Below are 14470 nucleotides of genomic sequence, written 5' to 3' on the forward strand. Positions count from 1 at the left end.
TGTAAGAAACTTTAAGAAAGAAATGGGGACCCTATTAGATGATCCCCTCAGAGTAGCTGAAAAACTAGATCAACTCCTAGGCCCCAATACTTATACCTGGGAAGAAATACAGTCCATTTTAGGAATCTTATTTACTGCTGAAGAAAGGGGAATGATTAGACAAGCTGGAATAAGGATTTGGGAAAGACAGAATCAGGCAGGACCCCCGGGAGATCAGAAATGGCCAAATGTGGATCCCCACTGGGATCATCAACAACCCCAAGGAAGACAGAATATGAGGGATTTGAGAACATTAATCATACAGGGAATAAGGGAAGTGGTTCCCTGAGGGCAAAACATTAATAAAGCATTTAATGAACAACAAGGGAAAGACGAATCTTCAACAGAATGGTTGGAGAGGTTGAGGAAAAGCTTACAAATGTATTCTGGAATTGATCCAAATACAGTGGCTGGGACCGCACTCCTTAGAACACAATTCGTAGCCAAATCTTGGGGGGATATAAGAAGGAAATTAGAAAAACTGGAAGACCGGCAAGAAAGAGGATTAGAGGAGTTACTTAGAGATGCCCAGAAAGTCTATGTTAGGAGGGACGAAGAAAAGCAGAAAGCAAAAGCAAAAATTTTTGTAGCAGCAGTAAGAGAAAGTCAGAAAAATAAGACTCCATCTGGAGAGAAAAGGGAAAAGAATAGAGCAGTCACCCTGGGGATAACCTTACCGAGAGAGATTCACAACCACCATCTGTTACTACTGTAACAAGAGAGGACATGTTCAGAAGAACTGCCATAAACGGGAACAAGATGAGAGAATGTTTAAAGAAGAATAGGGGTGTCAGGGGCTATATCTTCTGGGGACTTCAACATCAACAGAGCCCTTGATAAAATTATTAATTGGTGCCCATAAAGAGGAAGTTTTATTTTTAGTAGATACAGGAACCGAAAAATCAACCATTCAAAAACTTCCAAAAGGAATAGAAAAAGGGAAGAGCTATATGTCTGTAGTTGGGGCAAAAGGAGAACCTTTTAAAGTACCTATTTTGAAAGATGTAGAAGTAGAGACAGAAAAGAAAATTTGCCTTAATGGTTTACTTTTGCTCCCTGAAGCGGAGTACAATTTATTAGGAAGGGATTTGATTTTGAAGTTAAATTTGAGCATTCAGAGTAAAGGGGATAAATTGCAGATTAAATTATACACTTTAACACAAAAAGACAAAGAAGCTATTAACCCCTCAGTGTGGTATAAAGAAGGGGAAACGGGAAAGATAGAAATGGACCCCATAAGTGTTCAAATGATAGATCCTTATCACCCAATTAGAATCAAGCAATATCCTATACCCAGGGAGGGCTGAAAAGGATTAAAACCTGTAGTTGACAAGACTTTTGGAAAAAGGAACTTTGGAACCATGTATGTCACCCCATAATACACCCATCCTCCCTGTAAAGAAACCGGATGGGTCATACAGGATGGTACAGGATTTAAGAGCTGTAAATCAGCGAACGATCACCAAGTTTCCTGTGGTGGCAAATCCTTACACTTTACTGAGTCATATTTCTCCTAGATATACTTGGTATAGTGTAATAAATTTGAAGGATGCTTTTTGGGCCTGTCCTCTGGATGAGGAATCCAGAGATTATTTTGCCTTTGAGTGGGAGGACCCCGAAACAGGATGAAAACAACAATTAAGATGGACTGTACTACCACAGAGGTTTACAGAGTCACCAAATCTATTTGGACAAACTTTAGAGAAAATCTTACAAGATTTTACATTACCCAAGGAGGTAAAATTATTACAATATGTGGATGATTTATTAGTAGCAGGAGAAACTGAAGAGGGGACCCGAGAGGCCACCATTAACTTGTTAAATTTTCTGGGGGAGAAGGGATTGAAGGTGTCCTGATCAAAGCTACAGTTTGTAGAACAGGAAGTAAAATACTTAGGACATTGGCTGAGTAAAGGAAGGAAGAAGCTAGAACCTGATAGGATATCTGGGATTCTATCCTTGAGACCCCCAAAAACTAAAAAGGAAATTCGACAAATATTGGGATTATTAGGATACTGTAGACCGTGGCTTGAAAATTATAGTGAAAAGGTAAAATTCCTATATGAGAAATTAACTAATAACCAACTCAAGTCATTTATAGAAGATGACCAGAGATTCGAGAAAATAAAAAAAGGCGTTAATACAAGTACCTGTATTGAGCCTCCCAGATTTAGAAAAACCTTTCTATCTTTTTGTAAATACATCAAACCAGACAGCATATGGAGTTCTTACTCAAGACTGGGCAGGAATCAAAAAACCTGTGGGGTATTGCTCTAAGTTACTTGAGCCAGTAAGCAGAGGATGGCCTGCTTGCCTCCAAGCTCTGGTTGCTACAGCCGTATTAATAGAGGAAGATCGAAAAATTACTTTTAGTGCTCCTTTAAAGGTGTATACCCCACACAATGTCAGAAATGTTTTACAGCAGAAGGCAGAAAAATGGTTAACAGACAGCCGGATCCTAAAGTATGAAGCAATACTAGTAGATTCCCCTGACTTAGAATTGAGGGTGACTTCTGCCCAGAATCCAGCACAATTTTTGTTTGGAGAGCCATCAGAGGAGGAATTACAACATAATTGTTTAGAGGTAATTGAGGCCCAGACTAAGGTGAGGCCAGATTTAAGGGATACTGAGTTGGAAGATGGGGAGGTGCTGTTTATAGATGGTTCCTCCTGAGTGGTGGAAGGGAAAAGAAAATCAGGATATGCAATAATTAATGAGGACCTAGAACTTGTGGAGTCAGGACCTCTGAGTCCATCATGGTCAGCTCAAGCTTGTGAGCCGTATGCCCTCTGTAGGGCCCTGGAATTATTAAAAGTCAAAAGCGGGACTATATTTACGGATTCTAAATACGCGTATGGGGTGGTCCATACTTTTGGGAAAATTTGGGAAGAAAGAGGTTTAATTAATACTCAAGGGAGAAATCTAATACACCAAGAATTAATAGTAAAAATTTTAAAAGCATTAAGAGAACCAAAGGAAATAGCAGCGGTACATGTGAGAGGATGCCAAAAGGGATTAGATTACCGAACTCGAGGGAATAATTTAGCAGATAAAGAGGCCCAGGAAGCAGCCCTGAGGACTCAGGTCGCTAAAATTAATGTAGTACAAACACAGGAGGACATCAGCGAAAACACACAGGAGGAGAAAGAGAAGAAGTTTGCCCCTGAAGAAAAGATAAAATTGGAAAAAATAGGGGCTAAATTAGAATAAGGAAAATGGACATTGCCCGACCGGTGAGAAATGCTGCCGAAAGCCTATGCCAGACAAATATTGGAACGTTTGCATGCGCAAACACATTGGGGTACAAAGGCGTTAAGTGATCATTTCCTTAAACAATTTGGCTCTATTGGGATTTCTGAAATAGCAAAACAGATTACACATGGATGCTTAACTTGTCAAAAGGTAAATAAGAAAGTGTTTCGACAAGTGGCAATAGGAGGGAGAAAAACAGCTTACAGACCTTTCGAGAAAGTACAAATAGATTTTACTGAACTGCCTAAAGTAGGGAGAATAAAATATTTATTGGTAATAGTAGATAATTTGACACAATGGGTAGAAGCTTACCCTGTAGCACGGGCTACAGCACAGATGGTGGTAAAAATTTTATTGGAACATTTGATACCTAGATATGGGATAATCCAGTACCTTGATTCTGACCAGGGCACACACTTTACTTCCAAAATAATAAAACTATTATGTCAATCATTAGGCATTCAGTGGGAATACCACACTCCATGGCACCCACAAAGTTCGGGGAAGGTAGAAAGAATGAATCAAACAATAAAACGACAATTGGCTAAATTGATGATTGAGACACAGATGCCTTGGACGAAATGCTTACCATTGGCACTGTTAAATATAAGAACTAAACCATACAGTGAGACTGGATTATCACCATATGAGATGTTATATGGCATGCCCTACTTTCAAGGGATGCCTTTGGGGAATAATGTAATTGAAGATCATAGTATCCAAAAATATATAATTACCATTGGAAAAAGATTAAAAGAGTTAAGGGAGATTGGGATGGTGGCCCAGACACCACCTTTAGGATTTGCAATTCATCAGTTAGAACCAGGAGATAAGGTTCTAATAAAAACATGGAAAGAAGGAAACCTATCTCCCCTTTGGGAAGGACCTTTCCTTGTTTTATTAACTACAGAAACGGCTGTGAGAACTGCTGAAAAAGGGTGGACACATGTGTCGCGAGTGAAAGGTCTAGTGAAGGAGTGGAGAGTCACATCTGAACCCGGAGAAACTAAGCTAACCATCAGATGAACCTGAAGAGGCCATCATCAAAGAACATAAGCTAAGTTGCTGTGGGAATTTTATTGTGACTACTCCTGTAGAATTTGTAAACGGAGAAGCTCCTAAATGAATACCCATTGGGGAGACAATTTATCAATAACAAGGATCAGCTCAATATTGGTTCCTGGGAATAGCAATAGGCTATCCATGATATACGCTGGATTTTTTTGAGACATAGCATACGAATTGGAAAAAGCCAATCCTTAAATACATTTAGGTACTCAGGAAAGGACACCCCTTAAGATTAAGGAAGAGGGCAAGACCGGATAGGAAACCGGTGCTATGGTTTGAAAAGGTCTGCCAAGGGCTGCAACCCCTTTGGGCCGTGACCACCAATCACTATGGCCCTTACCGGACCTCTTCTAGTCCTACTTGGGGTGAGTTCCTTAACCCTGGCTATGACAAACAACTGCAGTCAATGTGTAATAACCACTAGAAAGGGACAGATAAGTTCCCAAACCTTGGTATATCATACTGTCTATGACTGTAAAGGCCAGGAAATAGGAAGCTGCATTCATAATCTGACCCAGTATGCTTTATGCAGAGAAGGTAACAGGACTGTATGCTATGATCCAAAAGAACTCCCTTATCAATATTGGGTAGAAATGAAGACAAATTCGGAAGTAGGAAGACTAATTGGAACAAGTAAGGTTATAGCCAATTTGAGCACATTGGTGTCGATAATTTTTGATGCATGTGACATTATAGATGATGATCTAGATACTAATTGCGGGAGTTTATTGTGGAGACGGTACTATAGTAAACAACCGAAATACATTTGCCCAGGTGGACATCAATGTCAAATAAATCCTGATTATGTACCTAGTCAAACAGCGAGATATCAATCAGCACACCTGTGTGGAAGAAGGGGATGGTCTTGTGTATGTTGGGATACTGCAGGCTGGGGATATAATAGTCAATGTGGGAATTTACAAGCTTCAATCACAAGGGTGCAAACAGACAGTAATTGTACAAGCCGTACCTGCAATCTAGTAAATTTAACCCTTATAAATTTGGAAATATGGAAACAGAAAAAAATAAGCAAAATTGGACTCAAGATATATGGACTTGGAGAAGATCCAGGTGTAGTTATTAGTATTGAAATAAAAGAAAGGACGAGAGAATCGGTGCAGCATAGACTTATTTAACTCATTTTATCATGAAATAGAAACAGGAGTAAAATATGAAATTCCCACAGTTGCTAAAAATCTATTTATAAATCTTGCTGAAAACATTGCTAAGTCATTGAATGTAACCAATTGTTATGTTTGTGGTGGAACAAACCAAGGTAAACGATGGCCATGGGAGGCTATGGAGAGCAATATAAGTAACCCCCAAGTCTGGAAAACAATGGGAAAGAGTAATAGGAAACAACAATGGGTGCTTCAGACAAGTATAATTGGAAGGACTTGCTGGCAGAATCTAAAAGACAATGGAAGACCAGTAGGTAATCTAGAGTGTGAGGGAGGTTACCTATGGAATGAAACTCAGAACAATTGGGATAAGTGGGGAAACCCACTGGAGATGAATGATCAATCTAAGAATTGGACCAATGGAACAAACATACCAAATGGTTGGCCAACTCCTGAAGGACAGTATTGGATTTGCGGCAAACTGGCTTATGCATATTTGCCGAAGAATTGGACAGGATCTTGTGTATTGGGAACTATAAGACCCAGTTTTTTCCTGTTACCCATAAGTCGGGGAGAGCGACTGGGAGTCCAAGTGTATGTTGAGGCTGATGAGTTAAGAAAAAGGCGTCATAAGCAGAGCTTACAAATTGGAAATTGGAAAGATAATGAATGGCCTCCAGAGAGAATTATTGCTTATTATGATCCAGCTACATGGGCAGAGGATGGATCCTGGGGCTACAGGACCCCAATATATAGGCTAAATAGAATAGATTACAGGCTGTGGTAGAAATAGTTGTAAATAAGACTGGAGATGCACTTGGATTAATTGCAAAACAGAACACCAAAATGAGAACTGCTTTGTATCAAAACCGCTTAGCTTTGGATTATTTGCTAGCACAAGAAAGAGGAGTTTGTGGAAAATTTAACCTTAGTAACTGTTGTTTAGAAATAGATGATGAAGGAAAAGCTGTAAACGAACTTGTAAAACAAATTAAGAAAATAGCACACGTCCCAGTTCAAACTTAGAATGGAATCAATCTAGGAGGATTGGGGGGGGACTTTATGGGCGGTAATTGGCTTACTAAAATTGGAATAGCTGTATTGGGGATATGTGGAGGACTGTTAATAATTCCATGTTTAATACCCTGTTTTACTAGAATAATACACTCGGTTATACAAGGAATGCAGATAACTGCAATACCTGTTAATCCAGAAACAAGGCAAAAGAAAACTCATTCCCTGATGATATTAAAGACAAAAGAAGACCCGAAATTGATACCAATTCAGCAAGTATTGACTCGATTGGAAAAAAAAAACCACACGAATCAATGCCATGAAAAAAGAAGATGAGGGGTTGTAAATTGTGTTCATCTGATTCATGTCAATATGGAACAATGCTAGGGCCACACGGGGGAGTGTGACCCTCTAACATTTGACCGTTCTGTTGGTGCCTGTGTAACCGAGGGCCGCTCAACTGACTTGTTAACTGTCTTAATGCTTGGAATAGTGATTGGCAATTTGTTAAGTTAGTTGTTAAGAAAGAATTTTAGTTAGGAGTAGAAACTAACACCTGAGAATTTTAACAAGATAATAAATAATGCTTAGGCCAGACAAGAGGGCATTAGCAATGAATGCTTCATTGACAAGAAGCCTCCTAAAAGAATATAACTCAGTAGAACTTCAAGGACTAACAGTGGAAACATCCTGCTACAAAGGAGAGTGACAAGATAAGGGAAGGCCACAAATCAGCCAGTAGTGATAACAGGGAACTTCTTGGCTCAGAAGCCGCTGAAGCATGGAAACAGGGGGAAAGGTAATTCCGGCAGGGGGAGATTGCGACCACCGACCCAATTCAGGACCAAAAAGACTTGCCCCCCCCACACCCATAAAGAGCATGCGTGCTAATCTACATGGCAAGCGTGGCTAATTTAAATACGGCTGACCAACGGCAAGTGGGATGCTTATCACTGACCAATGAGTGTAAACTTAGGTGCGTTTTTACTAATTGTTATTAATTAAGTAACTGAATATAAACCCTGTAGTTTTGTATGACGGTATGCACGCTAGGCGGAAGGATCCCCCGTGCATCCAGCGCTGCTTGCTTGTCTCTATTCAATAAATTGTAAACTTTAATTGGAATTCCGTTTAAGGCTAAATTAATTATCACAAAGGTATGACTTCGTATTTATTCAAAACTGTGACTTTCACATATGCCATAGTTTCTTTATCTCCCTTAGCTACGCACCCTTGTGAACCCTTCTCCTGTTCAAAAACATTTAGTCAACTAGCTCAAAGTTAAAAATAAAAAAGGCTGGAAGGGGGAGGGAGGACAGTTCTAATTTGGAGCAGTTTTATGATTCAGTTTACTACCACTGCTGCAAGAACACTTGTGCCAGCAGCATGGGGAGAGGAAGAGCAATGCCAAAACCATCCTTTTGATGGTGGTGCCAAGAGTGACCATGAAAGTTTGACTAGCTTTGTCAACTGTAAGATATTTAGATCTGAAGCTTTCTCACAAAGGACAGTTGCCAATATGGAGTTCTCGTTGTATTCTGTTTGCTCACTCATTTTCTGCAATTCAGTAAAATACAGAATCTTCCTCTGTTTTAACAATAAGCTGGTGACACAAAGACAGGAAACGCTATTAAAACATGACCTGCTCAACATCCTGAAGTTATCCTGTCCTGTGCAAACCCAAAAAACACAAGTGCTCAAACAAAGCTTCTTCCAATCTTTCATCATTATGTGCCGTATCTTTAACAAATTATCTTTGTCAAAGTACAAAATTTACTGAAGTCAGTATGGATCTATGTTCCAAAAAACAGTGGTTTTCTATATTATTGGACTGGCAAATGTCATATCTTTATATCATATTCTCAGATTCAGGAAATTGGGCCTGTATCACTACAGGAAAAAAAAAGGGTGGGTGGCTGGGGTGGGGTGTGGACTTAAATACTAAGAAAGCTGGTTAAAATGCTACAAGCTTCTGTACTGTTACCTTATTTTTTAAACATTTGCCCACAGGGATACAGCAGCGGTGACAGGTTGAGGAAAAAAAGCAAATCTAATACTTGCACTACTAAGAGAGTACAACAGAAGCTCTGGCCTTTGCAGTTTAGAATTCAATATCTTAAACACAGATGCAAGACAAAATGAACCAGACAGCTAGACAACAAGCAGAACAGATGAACAGTCTCAGACTCTATCAGGTGCAAGAAAGAAAGTGCAGGCACAAGGAGCGCTTCTGTCAGAACAGCCCAGTCCAAAAACTCAGTTTTCTTTAACTGGTCTTGAAAGCTTTTTGGTTTTAGTGTCAAAGGCAGTTCTCCTCCATCACAATGCTGAATGCTGAATTACTTCAATACTGAGATGACCAAAAACCTTACTGATACTACAAAAAGAAAAGATGACAACATTTCAAGATACAAGAGCCCAGGGTATTGCCCAAACCTCAGCAGAGACGCACCATACCTATGCTAGGGAATCCTAGAAAGGTATTCTCCGCTCATTCTGGTCTACCAGTAGAAACTATTGTATACAGAAGATTTCACTATATGATAACATTTACACAGTCATTTCCAGTATGTATACTCATACAGATGCCTAAGAAAAGTCAAAAACCTAGAAAGCTACCACCACTTCTGTATATCACAGATGCCAGTAGCTAAGATAAAAATCAGAACACTCAGGGAGAAGGGCTTCTTCCCATCCCCATAGCATGGTTGAGGATTTGTGGCTTTAAGTCCTTAAAGTTGACAAAGACAAAAAAAAAATTTGTTGGGATAATACCAGACTTTATGATTCATTTCACAGGTAATGACTAATACCAAGAAAAAGAAAGAGTAAAGGTATAAGTTCATTAAATTCTTCTGAAATCTCTTCACTGCAATTGACTTTTATCTGGATAACTTTCCCAAACGCATTTAACTTCTTTAAGGTTATTATTTAACTTGTCATAAAATGTCAGAGAAAAAAAAATCTAATTTGTTCAATGTCTGATATGTTGTGCATTTGACAAAACTATGTGCATAGCTTAACATTTTCAGTATTTCTCCTTCTGATCACATTGAATTTTCAGTTAATTCCCTATTTAAATGTTTCTTCATCTGGCTAAGTAAGAAATGAATAGTGTTTCTCTCAGCATATCTTCCTTGACCATGCAGCCCCCAATCTCTCAATGGAATAAACACTTTTTGTTCTTATTTACTACACAGGGATAACCAAAATAAATAATGAAAAAACAACCCATACAAATGCAACTTATGGTGACAATATGGAAAAAAAATCTTTATGGCTCCGCATCTCCTTAGCCTACCAGCAACAGCAATTTGCTAATAGTAGAGGCCAGGGGTTTAAAAAAAAAATTCCATTTGTTCATACATTTCAGCGGAGAACAGAATACAATGTCTATATGGGTAGCCTGCAGGGGAAGCCACAATCAGGTAGACCTTTGAGACCAGCAGGGGCAATGAAAGTCTGTTGGTAATTACACAGAAAAAAATCCCATGCCATGTGTACTTGGTAGCCCCTCTCAGTGCAATGCAATACAATGACCAATTAGTTAAAAAGACACACATTTAGCAGTGTTCACTCAGCCCAGGGAGACATCAACAACATAAAGAAATGCACAGGTTTTAAACAGATTATACCTCTTCCACAGGAAAAACACTGTTTTATTATCAAGCATGTACCACTTCACCCACAATCTCTATTTGATAAGTAACTTCTTACACATATTTAATCTTTCTCTTCTTCACTTCGGTTATCTCAAAGGAGCTAAAACGGGATGTTTGTTTACCCGCACTGGTCAAACAGATCATTCCCAAATGTCTTCATCAATTATCATCAACTAGCAAAAACAATTTTTGGATCACTCCCATCTGCCTGAAGAACATAAACTATCAGGAGGGAGAAGCAAAAATTATCAGTAGCTCAAAAATTGTGGATAAAATACAAATAATTCAGGAGACAAAAATCTCAAATTACAACCTTCAGATTATAATCTTCAGACCAGTCATCTGTTGAGTAAAACCAGAATATGTGGCTTTATGTATACTTCACTTCAAGAACTATGATGTGAAAAACGTATTAAATTTACAGAACACTTCACCCCTAAATCACTGGGAGCATATAGTTTATATGCAGGCACAGTCTGCCTTGCTCTGTACATGTGTCACCACAGCAATACATACACAGCCTCTCTCCCTCAACACAGCGCAGTAGCAGCCCCTGAGCACTCTCCTACCTAGCACCAGGATCCCTGTAGTCCTAGTTGCACTCGGCTTCAGAGCAAGCTCCTTGCCCCACTCTACTCTTTCTAGATTTACTAACGTGACCAAGCCTGACTCAGTGCATTTGGAGAAGCACTACTGTCAGCATTGCTATGCCAGTGCTGCCCAGATCACCTCCTCTAGCAGCCCCATACAGAACACTTAATAACATAGGTTTAAAAAAGAGAGCTCTCACACAGATAAGCATTTTGCAAACACCAAGTGCCAGCCCCTGAAATCTAGCTGACACAGAAGGTAAACAAGAATTAACCTTGCTCTCCTGCAAAACATACTAGTGTAACACACTACAAATACTCTGTTCAGAAAAGGGCATTCTTTCTGCATAGCGGATTAAGTACATCTACTAAAGAGAGAGTTTTAAACTCTTAAAAAAAAAGGCTTGAAAAATTTGTCAAGTTTGCAAACTTAGAAAAAATTATTACGAATAATAATTGGAAATCATAGGAAAAAATATCATGCCTTCACCTTCTTTCTGGAAGGCTCTTACAAGTGACAGAGAAACACAGTCAAATAACTGAAAGCAAATTACATTTTGACAATGTGAGATGACTGTGTCTGGGCATTTATCTCCTCATCCTTCCTATCTTTAGCTCACACTCTGCTGTTTGTGTTCCACTGCTGCTTTTTCAATGCTCATTTTCTTTTCTCTCACCAGTCCCTTCTATGCTAATTCTTCCTGAACAGCATCCACTCCACTCAATGGCATCAAAATTTCTTTCACTACCTTCTTACTCCCCTCCTCACTAAATTCTCATACACTCACACCCACAACTTCATGTCGGAAAAACTGAAGATTTATCAACTAACTATAGGTTAAACTATAGTAGCTATAGGTGAAAAGGAAAATAGTGGGAAAAGTAAGGTTCTAGAGTGAGGGATCTACAGTTCAAACTGAGAAGCCAAACCAATTGCTTGATTACAGGTAAACATCAGGTCTCTCTCCAGCTAAGACAAGACTGAAATTCAAAACTTTTGACTGCCAGAAAACAACCTCTTCTCCTGCATGTTCACTGCTCTCCCCAGTGACAGAGTTCAGATCCCATATAGCTGCTGCCACAGCTCACAGTCCTCCCAAAATGCAAGAAGCTAAGTTATATTTAACCCCTATTAATTTCTCTCCTGCCCAAAATTAACTTCAATTAAAACTGATAAAGTAAAATTCTGATCTGAAGCAAGTACAGGAAGGCTAATTATCAAATCAAGTAATGGAATTATCTTGGCAGATTTAAGAAGCTTTGGTTGATGTGTTCTAAAAAGTCTCAAGAAGGAGCTACAACTGGAAGTTTCAGTTTCTGCTGGACTGGAGTTATTTACAAAAACTAAATTCAACTAGCTTGCTATTAACAGTATAGGTGAAGAAGTGGACTACTGAGCCCTAAAAATTGAGGAACAATAGAATTTTATCGGCAGTTTGAAAAATTACTGCATTGCACCATGTCTTTATTCCCACAGTGCCCAAATACTTCACCGTCAACAGGACTAGCAATAATGTTGGTTCTGAACAGCCTAGTACAGTGCTTTGAAACAGGAAAGGTTATCCATTGTTGCTTTCCTGTTATTGTTAAAAACTGAAAGCTTCCTCATCAGGAAAGTCCTTTCTTTCATAATCTACTTGGAAATGAAAATAAACAGACCTCATCCCCTCTGGCTGTGTGCAGACAATTCCCGCTTTAAATAAAAAAAAACCCACCACAAAACCAAACATCTATCAAATCCTGGAAAATGCTTCAACAATACCATTCCCTTCATCTCGGAGACATACCCACGTATCCCAGCTGCTGTATCTGTCCTGTTGCTCAGGAGTGACCCTGTGCCACTTAGCCGATCCTGCCGGCGCTGAAAAAGTTTGGAGGATGCCAACCCCCGAAGTCTCAGGCCAGCCATGGTACCCAATACCACTGTGAAGGGGAATGCAGAGAGACTACTGTAGCGGACACTAGCAACACATATTCAATGAGTCACCTTCCTTTTGGGAGTTGTCTTTATATTTTAGAAGAGCTAAAGCAGGATGCATAGACTCCTGCTTGAGCATTGTTTCTTACAATTCATCTGCCATTCTGCTACAGTCTTAAAAGATCAGACAACCTCTCTCCTGTATTCTACTAGTAACTACCTATTTAGGCCAGCACATAGGCATCTACATCAGCAACTAATTCTGTGTTAGACTTGCATAATATATATGTATAAATTTCATAAGTGAAATAAAAAAAAATCCCGAGTCTTCATGTAATTAATCCACTTAATTCAAGAAGCCTCTCTGATCAAAGCAACAAAGAATCAGAAAAGCAAAATCAATTACTAGATCTTTTGACAATGAACACTTTACTGCAGATCAGCATCTGACCCTTCCATCTCTGAAGTGGTTCCCTGCAGGCTGCTGCATCACGCAATGTCTTAAGAATACCTCAAACAACAGAACTGGTCCTTCCATTTGGATAAAGCATATTCCAAAAAACAAAAAAAAAAAGTGAAGACTTTTGCTCTCTGGACACACTCCAATCTGTGGAAGTGGCAAGCAGCAGAGGGCCAGGAAGCAGGGAGATGGAACATACTTGGCATTCCAGCCTCCAGAGCTCTGCTGGGAACTAAACAGGGCCTTCAAACAGGAGTTTGCCCTTTCTACTACTCCCCCTCTCCACCCACCCCTGCAAGAGAGAAAGAGGATCACAGAGCACAAATGGCTTGAGCTGATATAGGGTGGCAGAAAGAGTAAAAATTTGAGAATAAAGAAGTCAATTTTTAAGAGAACAAAGGAAAAGGACTGGAGGATGGGAACATCTGAGTCAGTGTCATATGATCAGCATCACCATGAAAAACATCTCAAGAGTCATTACCAACACATTATTTTTTAGTAAATTCTAAAAAAATTAGGATTTTTGTAGCATGAGAGCAAAACATATTCTATGACTACAGCCTGGCAAGCTATAGAGGGGAAAAAAAAAAGTAGAAGCAAGGACTTCATAAGTACTAAATGAGTACAAACCAGCAGAGATCCCTTCCATCCTTTAAAGAAAAACAGGATTTAATGGGACCTAGAGAACAGGCACAAATAAAGAACATCATGCTTTCAAAACTAGCAATCACTAACCTCCAAACCTACAATTCACCCGCATTTCATTGGGAGTTTCAGGCTCCTGACCTCTGACAGCAATCTGCCACTATCACTTCCTTCAGAGTTGCATGTGTGCTTTATGCATTTCAACTTCATGAAAGAAGAAAAATGTCCTCCATACAGGGTGTTTTTGCTGACCCTTTAAATTTTAGAGCAATAAAACACTTTTAAAATGTAATATTAAATCACCTTTTTACTTTTAGCACAAAGCAAAATATTAAATCACTTCAACATTAGTCTCCCTTAACCTCAAGCAATCTGGCTAAAAATCTCCTCTCTCAAACAACCTAAGCTTTTACCCTTCTGACTCATATGACATGACTTTATTGGTTTTCAAATAACCACTCTTCCACAGAAAAGTATGACTCTCTTCTTCAAAGGGGAAGATGAGGGGATTGAAGGGGGGGGGGGGAATTCGAAACAATAACCATCCTGTCTTCCCATCCCCCAGTACAAGCTTGCTCACTCATTCCTCTCTTGCTGCCTTGCACATAAAAAGTGAAAATGCATGGGTTTGTTTTTCTTTCCCTCTTGACAGATCACTTTTAAGAGACAGGGTCGATGCCAAAACCTTACAGCTGGTTAC

At 39.3% G+C, this 14470-nt stretch overlaps 1 protein-coding gene across 3 annotated transcripts in view; it reads right to left on the bottom strand.

Moving 5' to 3' along the window:
• LIMS2 (LIM zinc finger domain containing 2) overlaps nt 1-14470 on the bottom strand; it is a 43434-nt gene that overhangs the window by 24647 nt on the left and 4317 nt on the right. The window contains exon 1 of one of the 3 annotated variants that reach the window (XM_064457255.1): nt 13861-13880. The exons of the other annotated variants lie outside the window; for them this stretch is intronic. The gene's annotated coding sequence lies outside the window, so the exon portion shown is untranslated. Of the gene's footprint in view, nt 1-13860; nt 13881-14470 lie in introns of those variants that run through there. 3 annotated transcript variants of the gene reach the window in all.

The sequence above is a fragment of the Phalacrocorax carbo genome, chromosome 7 (assembly GCF_963921805.1).
Source record: "Phalacrocorax carbo chromosome 7, bPhaCar2.1, whole genome shotgun sequence".
Classification (NCBI taxonomy): Eukaryota; Metazoa; Chordata; class Aves; order Suliformes; family Phalacrocoracidae; genus Phalacrocorax; species Phalacrocorax carbo.